Below are 13,348 nucleotides of genomic sequence, written 5' to 3'. Positions count from 1 at the left end.
GCATTTTCTGTCGATGTGAATTGTGGAAAGCGCTATACAAATAAATGTGAGATTTACTGCAAGGGGTGTGTAAACTTTTGAACACAACTGTGTAACAAAATCTTAATGTTCAAGTTGTTTTGCGTTACACACGACACCGTGATGTTCCTCCACAAAGACGTTTTCCAGAATCTTTCTGGAAACACTGGCTGCATCTGAAACTATATAGCAAGCGAAAAACAAGAGTGGTCTATGTCTGAATTCCCAGTTCTCATAAAAGAGTCTGATCCACACGACCTCCGTCTTCCAGTGAGATTCTTAAGTGTGTATCTGATGGACACTTTAATATCCCATGAGGCCACGGGAGAGGATTAATGAACGACTGTGAAGCGACTGACGCTGTGGATCACATGATAATGACACCATGGAGAATGTATTTCATTCATACTATAAAGAATGCACTTTTTTAGCGTCGTGAAGTAAATAAGAGAATGTGATTTGGGCCGCAGCCGCTCTCTGTTTGCCCAACTCCACCCGATCTGCGAACAGAACCGCATGAGGACGCCTCTTTAGCAAACACTCACTAATCCACAGACACTTACGACAACTACAACTACTCTTTCTCTTCTTTCTGCTGTTTACCTTAGCTCTAGTTTAATCATCTACACTGCCATCACTATTGTTGGCTCTATAACATAAATCATACTAAACTATTAATTGCTTGTGATGTTCCTCATCTGCACATATCTGAACTGAATGGTTAATTCATCAATGCTTTGGAATACAGATCTAAGGTTTATTTTTAAAGAAGACACACTATTGCAGAAGTGAGAGCAAAAACAATGAAAGTGTAATCAGAGTTATAGAAGCTTGTTTACTTTAAAACAAATGTACGGAACTAAACACTTTTGATTTTATGGAAAAAAATATATATATATATTTTACTAAATAATTGCTAGAAAATCAAAGCCACATGTCTGACCAAGTTTTGCTCCAAACTTGAAGTTAATATCACAAAAACTGAGCCGCTAAGGGACTGTTCGTTTTTTATTTAAGGGGCCACCGGAGGAGTTTTGAGATCTGTTGTCAAAAAAGACATGACCCTCTCTTCGCCAGCAATATATTTTTCTATGACCCTCCAAAATGATTGTGAAAAAAGGCATGACCCTCCCCGATAATTTATTGATTAGCCTACTTCTGTACTGGTTTGCGCTTGGCAAAGATGTTCAGATAGCCATTGTTTTTGTTTTGTTTTAACCATAAACTCTTGCTTTCTCATCTTACTAGGGCTGTAACGATAGACCAAACCTACGATTCGGTTCGTATCACGATTTTTGATTTTAGATTTGAAAAAGATCATGTTTTCGGTGCTGATGCGGTGTGACTCGTTCAACGTGGGTGGAGCTGCCAACAAAGCATCTAAAAGCTGTCACAAAGAACCGGCAAAAGTAATGATTATTAATATGTCAAATATAGCAAGGAGACATTTTAATTGTTTATTAATTAAACAAGTGTTTTCTGTGTCGACTGCAAAGATGAAGTTGACGATGCGTCGCGATCTTCTCAGAACGCGCCAGAGAGAAATGCATTCATAAGCAGAAAGCAGTCTGTTTTCCTTCGTTTTGAATTGTTCTGTTTAAAAGTAGACCTTTCTGGCTTTCTATAAGCTATATTTCTCAGGTCTGTGAGGCAAGTAGCATACCTTACGCAGAGTTTCGGTTAATTTATGAGGCAAGAGTCCAGTTCACTCGCCCGCGCCTCCGTGTCATGATTATCTATTTTCTACTATATTTACTTCTTATTTATTAAATCCAGATGAAACATTGATTAAAATCAATATACAATTAATAAAAAAACGAAATTCACTTTATAGAAAGGCTTTGTGCTTTCTGTTTGAAGTCGCTTTCTCAGTCATGTCCGTAATGGAGAACTGTCACGCCCGTAACATTTTTTTTTTCTTCACATAAATGCGAACACGAAAAATAAAATAAAAATAATATTTTATGTTCTGTGGAGGCCGATCTTTATTCATCCGGTGGGTATATATTTTTTGGTTTGCACAGTGTAATTTATAGAATTACTAAAAAATATTTTGCCACCTAAAAGTTAAAGATTTTTTGTGTCACGTGTATTTCCCTCATATTAAATATAAAACGCATGTGTAGACTGATATTTTTCTAATGTCTTCCTTTCAGACGTTTCAAAATATTGGTATTAAATGCATTTTCTGAGAATTTATATTTCAAGTTTTGACTGCAAATGTCACGTCCATAACACTGGAATCGCCCAATTGTAACGAATTTATCCTCAACTAGTTTTTGTTTTGTAGGTCTACGTATTTTATTATGTTAACTTAAATAATACTAATAGTAATTTAAAGATGTGGTAGCCATACATATTACACATCGTGGAAACAAAATAAGAATGGAAACTAAAATATGGTAGTATCGCGCTACAGTGCACATTCTATCAGCTGCAGTTCTGGCGCCTCAGTCCCAATATTGTAAAACTCGACGTACGTTCACATCACATGTTAATGCAGCGGTAGAGTTACACTCACAGGACACTGTGCACTTATTCGCAATCACAAAAGTTCATTATTTGCTCGTGCTTTAAAGCTTTGCCGGGTAAACATTTCTTTGGCATTCTGTTCTGACATGATGCACTTTTGATGCACGAACTGAAGTGCGCACGCACTGTCAAACAGCGCCAAACTGGATTTTTGTTGGGTCAGACCCATCTGATATCGAAGGGGGGCTGATAACACGAGATCAACATGGAGCTAAATTAAAAAAAAAAAAAAGCACCAAACAAGCCACTTTGAAATGTTGCTGTTTTCGTGAATATAAAAGTTGGGTGACCCTCCCCCTAGACTAAAAAAAGTTGGATGACCCTCCCCTCAACAAAGAATAAAAAGACATGACCCTCCCCTATTTTCCTCCAGTGGCCCCTTCCATAAATACCGAACGGTCCCTAACAGGTTTTAAAGTAAAAAAGTCCCATGTTTTAAAGTCCCATGATAAAGCAATGTCTCATTTCTGAATTTTGTGTTTCCAACAGCAATTCTGACTTTTTTCGCTCAGAGTTGTGACTTTAATTCTCAAGTTTATATCTTACAACTCTGAGATAATTGTGACTGTACACTCGCAATGTGCGATAAAAAAAGTTACAATAACTTTTTATATTCTTCCATAAATTACATGATTACTAAAATACGTGATAATCCAGTCATAAAAACTCAAAGGTCTTCACAGCAACCCGTCAAAATAAAAGTTTGGTTTAACTTGAAGAAATTGTAACAAAAATATATTACTGTTGTAAAGTAGAATAATAATAATAATAATAAATTATTATTAAAAGTTTATTCTTGAGCAATGATCACACCTTTACCTGTTGTGCAGAACTTTGTTTAACATAAAAGTTTAATTTCATGATGAATGTTTTATGGCTTTATTTGATTGCCAGAAATTTTCAAAAAAACAAAACAAACAAACAAAAAAAAAACATAAAAAGCAAGTCTAATTAATTGAATTCATAAAAACAACAAACAATTTATTAATTTGTTCATTTCTATGAAATGTTTTTTGTTAAAGGGTTAGTTCACCCAAAAATGAAAATTCTGTCAGTAATTACTCACCCTCATGTTGTTCCAACTGCGTAAGACCTTCGTTCATCTTCGGAACACAAATTAAGATATTTTTGATGAAATCTGAGCCATGTCTCACTCCTCCATAGGCTGCTATGTGACCGAAACTTGCTGGCCCAGAAAAGTTATTAAAGAGATCGTTAATATAGTCCAAGTGACGCCAGTGGCTCAATCTTAAGTATATCAAGCGACGAGAATACTTTTTGTGCGCAAAAACAAACAAAAATAACGACTTTATTCCACTATTCATTTCCTTCTCTCTGGACCTCTAGTTGGTTCGCGTAGTGTTTTTGCGCAGCGCGTCTGTGTTACACGTTACCACGTAGGCTAACTATTGGCCGACGCCGGTCATGTGTGTGATGCGTGATGACGTGCAACATAGACGCGCAGCGCAAAAACACTACGAGGCCCAGAGAGAAGGAAATGAAAAGTGGAATAAAGTCGTTATTTTTGTTTGTTTTTGCGCACAAAAAGTATTCTCGTCGCTTGATATACTTAAGATTGAGCCACTGGAGTTACTTGGACTATATTAACGATCTTTTTAATAACTTTTCTGGGCCAGCAAGTTTCGGTCACATAGCAGCCTATGGAGGAGTGAGACATGGCTCAGATTTCATCAAAAATATCTTAATTTGTGTTCCGAAGATGAACGAAGGTCTTACGCGGTTGGAACAACATGAGGGTGAGTAATTACTGACACAATTTTCATTTTTGGGTGAACTAACCCTTTAATATTTATTATTAAATGTAAACATTTATTTTATTAAAATGTAATTTAATCATTAAAATGGAATTCAGAAAACTTAAAACAGAGAATACAGAATTTGTTCGAAATAAAAATTAATTTGAGAAAAAAATAATAATCACAATTTATTTCACAGGGCCTTGAAATTGTTGTTAAAAATTGCAAAAATTGTTGTTAATTTGTATAAGTTTTATGATTTCAATTGATTAGACATGCTTTTTGATTAGTAACATTTAATTTAACTATTAAAATGGAGTACAAAAAAAAATGGAATCCAGAAAATTTTTAACTAAAAAAAAGGACTTTATAAAACGGAATTTGGGAAAAAATAAAACGATTTTCATAGGGCCCTAATTTACTAAGAATAATCCACATATTTCCGTAAAGCAGTTATGCAGGCATGAACACTGACTGCCCTGGTGGGGTTTTTACATTTTCTTGAGGTTTAACAGTAAATGTGATCCTCTTGCCACAGTTGTTCTGCTGAAGCTCATCGACTCTCATGACTTTGACTCAGTCTGATCTGAGATCTGAGGTTTGAGAAGCGCTCTGGTCACATGACTCCTGTGTTCCTCAAACTAGTGTTCATCTGCTGTGGGATATGGTGTTGTTGTTTGTCAGGTGTTCGTCCTCACATGTCTAGACCAGCGTCAAGTGTCTAACCCAGCCAGTGTTCCCTTTGTTAACATGTTGACATGATCTCAGAGTAACTTCAATGGGATTGTGTCACAGCCTGTTATTAAACGAACATCAGCTTTCTTCAGCCCTCGCTCACACAAACTGCTTCCTGAGAGTCAAAGCCAAAAGAAGAAGTGATGAGAACTGATTTCCAGATTCAGAGATAAGACTGATTGATATGCTTTTATCGGGTTAATGCAACACGTCCCGAGGCTGGATGTTTAAAAGCACATTTATGAGCGTGACTCAGTTCACCTGATTCACTGAGGAGGATTCCTCTCTCTCCTGTCATTACTCGGAGCTTTAATGTGCCTCTCCCGTAACTATTACACCAGTAAATTAAAGGTCTGGACAGACACTCGTCCCTCCTCAGCCTTTCTTATGGAAATGAGCTGGATGTCGGTCAGTCGTAAAATGTTTTAATTCGACGCACAAAAACAGTGTGTCTGTCTGCACAGAACCATCAGTGCTGTTTCATAAGGCAAGCGTCATTATTACTACTGCTAATCACATAGCAACGCCCTGGCAACCACCCAACCACCCATTTATATATATATATATGTGTGTGTGTGTGTGTGTATATATATATTGTCCAGAAGTGATGATGTCCGGAGGGGATATTTGTTTTTGATGACCATAAGTCCGATTAAACCATCAAAATATGAGGACAATATTTTATATTTTGTAAATATTTTAAATATGAGGGAAGAACAAAACACTAAACTTGGTTAAGGTATTTATTTGAAAAAAAATTATTTGGCAAATAAAGTCAAAATCTAGCAAAAACAAGTTCTATTTTGCTATGCAAACAAAAAAATGCACACACACACACACGCACACACACACACACACACACACACACACATACACACAAAAAAATCTGACAGGAAAAAGCAAACATTGACTACAACACAATCAGTTATTCATATTTGTTTGTTCCTCTCTTGTTTTGCATGTGTTCATCATTTCTTTGTATGACAGCCTGGACAAAAATTATAAATAAAACAATCGAGTCCAAGCTCATCTATGCAATATGACTACAAAATCTTGAACTCATTTATAATAATATTTAAATAAAGGGTGAAGATGGCAATATTCCTGGGCCAGACGTCACCTCTGACCTCTACTGTACACACTGTATAATGTAGGTCAATATAATTTTTCTGTCTTTTTCACATCTTAATTTCATATCATATGAAAGTTTCACTTAAGACAGAACCAAAACATTTACTATAAATGAATAAACAGGAATATTCTCTCCAAAACACATTAATGTTTATTATTATGTCTTTTTAAAATCATCTTTTCTGTTATGCACTAAAAGAAAAGAGACCAAATTAAACAGTGAATAAAACTCAAAATAAAGTCTGCAGTCAGTAAAGTCAGTATGTGCTCTGCACATCAAGAGTTAATACTATATAAACAAAATAGTTTCTTTCATTGTTTTCTGTGATGAGTGTCATTCACTTTTAGAGAAACTGAACAAAACAGGTTTCAACCGGAAACCATGATTGTTTTGATTTGGACGCACTTTGAATAAATGACATTGTCACTTTTCCCAGTGTTGCATTGTGAAGGTAGTAAAGAAGGTTTTCTTGTTTTCTAAATTGTCTTAGTTTTCCATTCAGTAAGTCCTCTCTGTGTTTCAGACTTGGCTCTTATTTACACTGTATTTACTGTAGTATCAGACACGGTTCATGAGTGTTGCTGCATAACTCTTTCTCAAACACACGCCTATGTTTGGCAAACCATTTACACTGTTTGAATGAAACTGCTTTAAGACTTTTGTTTTGTTTAACTTTTTTTCAGTTTCAGGTTAATCTTGGTCTTAAGACGCATTAGTCCCGCATGTTGCAACTGTCTGCGTGTCATTGTTGGATTATGTCAGGTAATAATTGCACATTCCAGCCACATACCATGTGTAAAACGCCCCGAGCGCTGCAAAATGGAACCAAATATATTTATAGATGTTAAACCGGTGCAAGCAGCGGAAATCAATAATAATGCACTTACAGGAAACAAATGTGGTGAGATTTTTATACACAATGAGCTTGGGAAAGGCTTTGTGTGTGTGTGTGCGTGCGTGCGTGCGTGCGTGCGTGCGCGTGCGTGTGTGTGTGTGTGTGTGTGTGTGCGTGTGTGTGTGTGTGTGTGTGTGTGTGTGTGCTCCTCTCGGATGTCAGGCTTTCTGAGGAAATTCACATATGTGTTGCAGTAGCTTTATTTCACAATAGAAGATGAGTAACGTTTCAGTCGCTGCGCACATATCACACTTACCTGTATGATCAGAACTGAAGCAACACATGCTGCAATATTTATCAAAAGGTGTGTCATTAGTCATTTCTGTAGGTTTCATTTTCTGATTTGACTTCTTCTTAAAGTGTTGCTTTAGTACTGTACATCACTTACAGTAGATCAAATAAATAAATGTACACTAAATATACTGGCAGTAATTCATGTGAAAAGTATATTGTCAAATCTTTGTACTTTTGATTAATAATTTTTTAAGCCTGGACAAAAATGATGTTGCACAATTTGTCATGTTTCATTGCGTTTTTATCACAAATAAAACAGTCGACTCCAAGCTCAAAAATGATTACATCTTTAATAAGATTTGAATAAAGGGTGAGGATGGAAAGTTTCCGAGGCCGGACGTCTCTAATCTGGTTGAAAATCTGTAAACTTGTTCTTTGATTTATGTTGAAAAAATATGTTTATTATTAAAATTGTGGTGTTTTTTAACTGCAAATAATCAAAACAACTTTGTCCTCTGCAGGGTCGCTGAACCATCCATCGCAGTTACACACACATTCACATCTATGGACAATGTAGTGTCTCCAATCCCCTGCTGATTTTAGATTGTGGAGGAAACCAGAGGGAAGCCACACAGACATGGTGAACACATGCAAACAGCAGACAGAGAGACCTCAGTCTCAGCCGGGGCTCGAACCAGCAACCTTTCTGTGAGGAAACAGTGGATCCCACTGAGCCGCTGTTACGCCCAACCATAACACCCTACAGCAGGGATGGGCAACTTCGGTCCTATAGGGCCACTGTCGTACAGGGTTTAGCTCCAACCCTGAAAAAAATCACCTGCCTGTAACTTTCTAGTAATCCTGAGGACCTCGATTAGCTTGTTCAGGTGTGTTTGATTAGGGTTGGAGCTAAACTCTGTAGGACAGTGGCCCTCCAGGTAGAGTTCTCAACGGGCCTAAAAATTACAACCCGACCCGACCCGGCCCGTGGCTTTTAAAGCCCGGACCCGATGTAACCCGACACATAAACATGAATTATCTGCCCGAACCCGACCCGCGGCCCGACGCCGCGTCGGATTTTTTTTTTCTCTCATAAACGTATTATCATGACCAGCAGATGGGAATTCAAATCAACCTTTAATGTTCACACCTTTTAACAATACAAACAATACAAACAACTGAAACAATAAACTTTAAATATATAAATAGGCTGTAGTAGCGGCGGTGAATTCACCTGCGGCAAGTTTACTCCTCACTCCATCTTCTTCTCCAGACTAAAGGCGTGCACGCAGCGGTGTCAGGTCTGCCCAGAGAATGTGGTCTGCCCCGCCCCTCTCCATGATGCACGTTACACGCAGCAGCCAGACTTTCTTTACGGTCAACAGCAGCGATGATTAATAAATGTTTTATTTATTTTTTGAGCGGAAAAGATTAAGCCCGAGACCCGACCCGAGTCATTTGATTATATTTTCGACCCGAACCCGGCCCGAACCCGCGGGTCCCGTCGGGTTTGTCGGGCCGACCCGACCCGTTGAGAACTCTACCTCCAGGACCGAAGTTGCCCATCCCTGCCCTACAGTTACACCCTACAGTTACAGTTCCATAAAGCTCTACTGTAACACCCTACCATAACGCTATACCGCAATGCTCCAACTTTAATGCTCTACCATAACGCCCTACTGTAACGCTCTATCCCCAACTCCCTAACGTAATGCTCTACTGTAACTCCCTACTGTAACGCCCTACCATAACACTCTACTGTAACACTCTACCATAACACTCTACTGTAACACTCTACCATAGCGCCTTACCGTAACGCTCTACCATAATGCTCTGTCGCAATGCTTTTCCATAAAGCTCTTCCATAACGCCCTACTGTAACCCTCTACCGCAACGCCCTACCGTAACACTCTACTGTAACACCCTACCATAACTCCCTACTGTAACTCCCTGCCGTAACGCTCTACTGTAACACCCTACTGTAACACCCTACTGTAACGCCCTACTGTAACACCCTACTGTAACGCTCTACCATAACTCCCTACCGTAACGCTCTACTGTAACTCCCTACCGTAATGCTCTACTGTAACACCCTACTGTAACGCCCTACCATAACACTCTACTGTAACACTCTACCATAACACTCTACTGTAACGCTCTACCATAGCGCCTTACCGTAACGCTCTACCATAATGCTGTCGCAATGCTTTTCCATAAAGCTCTTCCATAACGCCCTACTGTAACCCTCTACCGCAACGCCCTACCGTAACACTCTACTGTAACACCCTACCATAACTCCCTACTGTAACTCCCAGCCGTAACGCTCTACTGTAACACCCTACTGTAACACCCTACTGTAACTCCCTACCGTAACGCTCTACCATAACTCCCTACCGTAACGCTCTACCATAACTCCCTACCGTAACGCTCTACCCTAACGCCGCTACTGTAACGCCCTACCATAACACTCTACTGTAACACCCTACCGTAACGCTCTACTGTAACACTCTACCATAACACTCTACTGTAATGCCCTACCATAACGTTCTACCATAACGCCTTACCGTAACGCTCTACCATAATGCTCTATCGCAATGCTTTTCCATAAAGCTCTTCCATAACGCCCTAGCGTAACCCTCTACCACAACGCCCTACCGTAACGCTCTACTGTAACACTCTTCCATATGGCCCTACTGTAACACCCTACTGCAACGCTATACCGCAACACTCCACCTTAACGCTCTACCACAACGCCCTACCGTAACGCTCTACTGTAACACTCTACCATAACGCTCTATCGCAATGCTTTTCCATCAGCAACGCTCAGCTCATGTGCAGCAGGCCTGAGGATGCATGTCAACACAGCCAATGTAAGTCTATGAGATGCTGCACATTTTATCATCTGCCAGTTGAAAAACTTAAATAATTGCACACCTTTCCTCAACAAGCAGCGCAATTTGATGCACTTTCATCGCATAAAGCATTTGCATCAAAGTAACCTACACCATGAGCAACAGTGATGGGGATGTTTACCTTCACGAAAACCACTAATTGTGTATAATTTCTGCACCCATCCAGATGGTCCGAGATACCAGATAAACACGAAGAAGAAACAGTACAATGTTTCCAGAGAAGAATCAAGGACAAACGCAAAAACACTTTTCAATACAACGAGATTCCCTGGAACAGCTGTGACCTCACGGTTTCCAAATAAATCCAAAGCAACTTCCGTCCATCTCTCTGAGAGCGATGGCCCTTGATTAACAGTACGCTGCAGTGGGCACGTTTCAACAAATAATAACAGGCACTGATTAATTACATGTTTTTCAACATCAACAGTAAACAGTCTCAGAGCGTCATTCCTCTCTCTGACAGCGTAAACACTGACCATTTCCAGCTCATCTGATGTTTGGTCTACACTTGTGTTTGTGGTCACATGTTTGTTCGTTTGGAGGGAAAGGAGCCACCCAGGGTCCGGCATGAGTGCTCACTGATGAGTAATCCATGTTTCCGGGTATGTGGAAACATGTCAGCACAAGATTAATAAATTCAAGGAATGTCAAAAGAGGGGTCCATTCCTATTCCAGTCCATGGGGATACAAACATGATACCAGACATCCACTCATGATACACACACACACGTACTTGAGGAAAATAGACAATCAAGAAACGAGCATGAAGAACTGTTAAAGCTGTGTAAATGATGTGTGTCATTTTTTGGATGCTAAAATACTTTCTCCTCTCCCGGGTTAATGAGTCAATTATAAATAAGCCACTGGAAGGATGAGTGCACTGACAACTGTAAACAATGACATGACTAGACGTTTTAAAAATATTGCTGTGTTTATTTGAGTTTCCCAAGCTACAGTGACTATGTCATGACTATCTGACCAATACAAAACCTGTTTGAAAACACACTATTTTGTAATTCCACAAAAATTACACACTTCACCTTTAAAGTTCTTTTTAGGTCTATTCAGGACAGCAAGAGCAACTAGTGATGGGAGAAACAAAGATTTTCAAAACTTTGAATCAATTTAACTAATTGTATCGTAAAATTACGAAACGCTGGTAATGCCTGCTGGTCAGAGCAGTGTAAATGCAATAAAAACCAAATAGAAATGTTTTATAGAGAGTGTAATCTATTAAATGGATTAAAAAGATTAGCTAATACCATTGAATATAAAGTGTCTTGGCTATTTTATAAAATTGTAGAGTTTGTTTTATGGAGACCCAATAAGAGACTTAACTAAAACCATTCCTTTTTATTATACAAATGTATCATTACAAATTACGGAGCCCTGCATTTTGTGGCCACGAATTATGAATTTATTCCCAGAGTTATTATTGCATTCCCTTGTTTTGGTCAATTGTGGCCACGTTGAACTAATATACAGTATGTTCCCTCGATCTGATTGAACTAAAACAAGGGAACGAATTATTACAATGTGGCCACGATTTAGTAAAACGAGGGAACGAATTAGAAAAACGTGCTGACGTATTAGTAAGTTGTGTGAACGGATTGTTAATTTTGTGGCCACGATATGCATATGTTTTCACACACGTCATGTGCGGAGCTCCATAACTGCTCTGAGACAAGAAGGTTGAGGATCCAAATGCAGTTTTATTGAAAGGGTAATCCACAATCGTAGTCGGAAACAAGCAAGAGGTAAGAGCACAGTAAATCAGTCCAGTCAAACTAACAAATCCAGAGGGTGAGACAGGAACGGGAAAACCAGGACACAGGCAGATATCAAAGCCAAGAACACGGGAATAACAGAGTACAGTGTAAACAACTAACAAGACTTGGAATGAATGAATGTAAAACCAGGCTTATGTGGAGTGAGCTAAACAAGGTAATGACATACAGGTGAATGTGATCATGGCTGATTGGTCTGGGCAAAGGATTATGGGAAATTTAGTTTGTGGATGTGTGGTCATGGACCAGGTTGGAGTGCCCTCTGATGGTTATCCCGATCACTCTCACTGGTGATCGTTACAATAATAATGTATATCAAAAGTGTTTAAGTGTTTTGAAAACATCTCACTAAGAGCAACTTTGTGAACACATTTTGTTATTAATGTATCACTAATAATTGTAATGTATGGAGCCACTCATGACATGCAAGACAAAAACACAAAATATCATGGCCACGAATTAGGAATTCAGTTCCATTATTTATTAATTTGTTCCCTCGTTTTAGTAAATCGTGGCAGCAATATTTATTTCTCTTTCGTCTCATTTGCAGGCCTCCACATTTAACCCAGAATACTGAAGAATAATTATTAGACAGAAAATACCCAATCAGAGATGTCAATAATGTCAAAATCTAGCATGGAAAACTGTGTGAGAAACACTCTACAATAGATTTCATTTGTTCACATTAGTTAACATGAACTAACAATGAAAAATCCTTATAAAGCATGTTTATTAATTAGTTACTTTATGTTAATTTCAAAATTTTCTAATACATTATTAAAATGAAAAGTTGTACTTTTTCAAATTATTTAATGGACCTGAGCTGACATGAATAGTTGTATTTTTATTAACTAATATTAACAAAGATTAAAAATGCATTGCTCATTGTTAGTAAGTACATTAACTATGGGACCTTGTTACAACTCATTGTTGTAATGTGTGAGTATTGTCCATTCTTCCCTGGGCAAAACGCTTCCTTCCAGTTTTTTGCCTTCAAAACAAAAGTGTTTGATGACAGGCTCTCAGCAACCTTGAGACTTTAAAATAAGCAACTGAAGCAGAGTCACAGATGGCAATAAACCTGCTGAATATCACAGACGGAGATTTGTCAGTCTAACAATGACACCAAAAGCAAGAATCTAGCATGATTATTTCCACATGTACATCATTTTCGAACGCTGTCAGTTCATGCTGCGTTCCTTCTGTCTCTCTCTGTCTCATAGTGACTAATAAACAGCCCTATAAATAACATCAGAGCTTTGTAAAAACAGTGGAAAATGTTTGTTGTGGTTTTTTGTTTTGTCGACGGAAGATCCTGCAGACACACAAACATGTAGGGCAGTAAT

Source organism: Scardinius erythrophthalmus, assembly GCF_964197995.2.
Source record: "Scardinius erythrophthalmus genome assembly, chromosome: 16".
NCBI lineage: Eukaryota > Metazoa > Chordata > Actinopteri > Cypriniformes > Leuciscidae > Scardinius > Scardinius erythrophthalmus.
The sequence above is the reverse complement of the archived record's forward strand: the minus strand, read 5'-3'. Positions refer to the sequence as shown.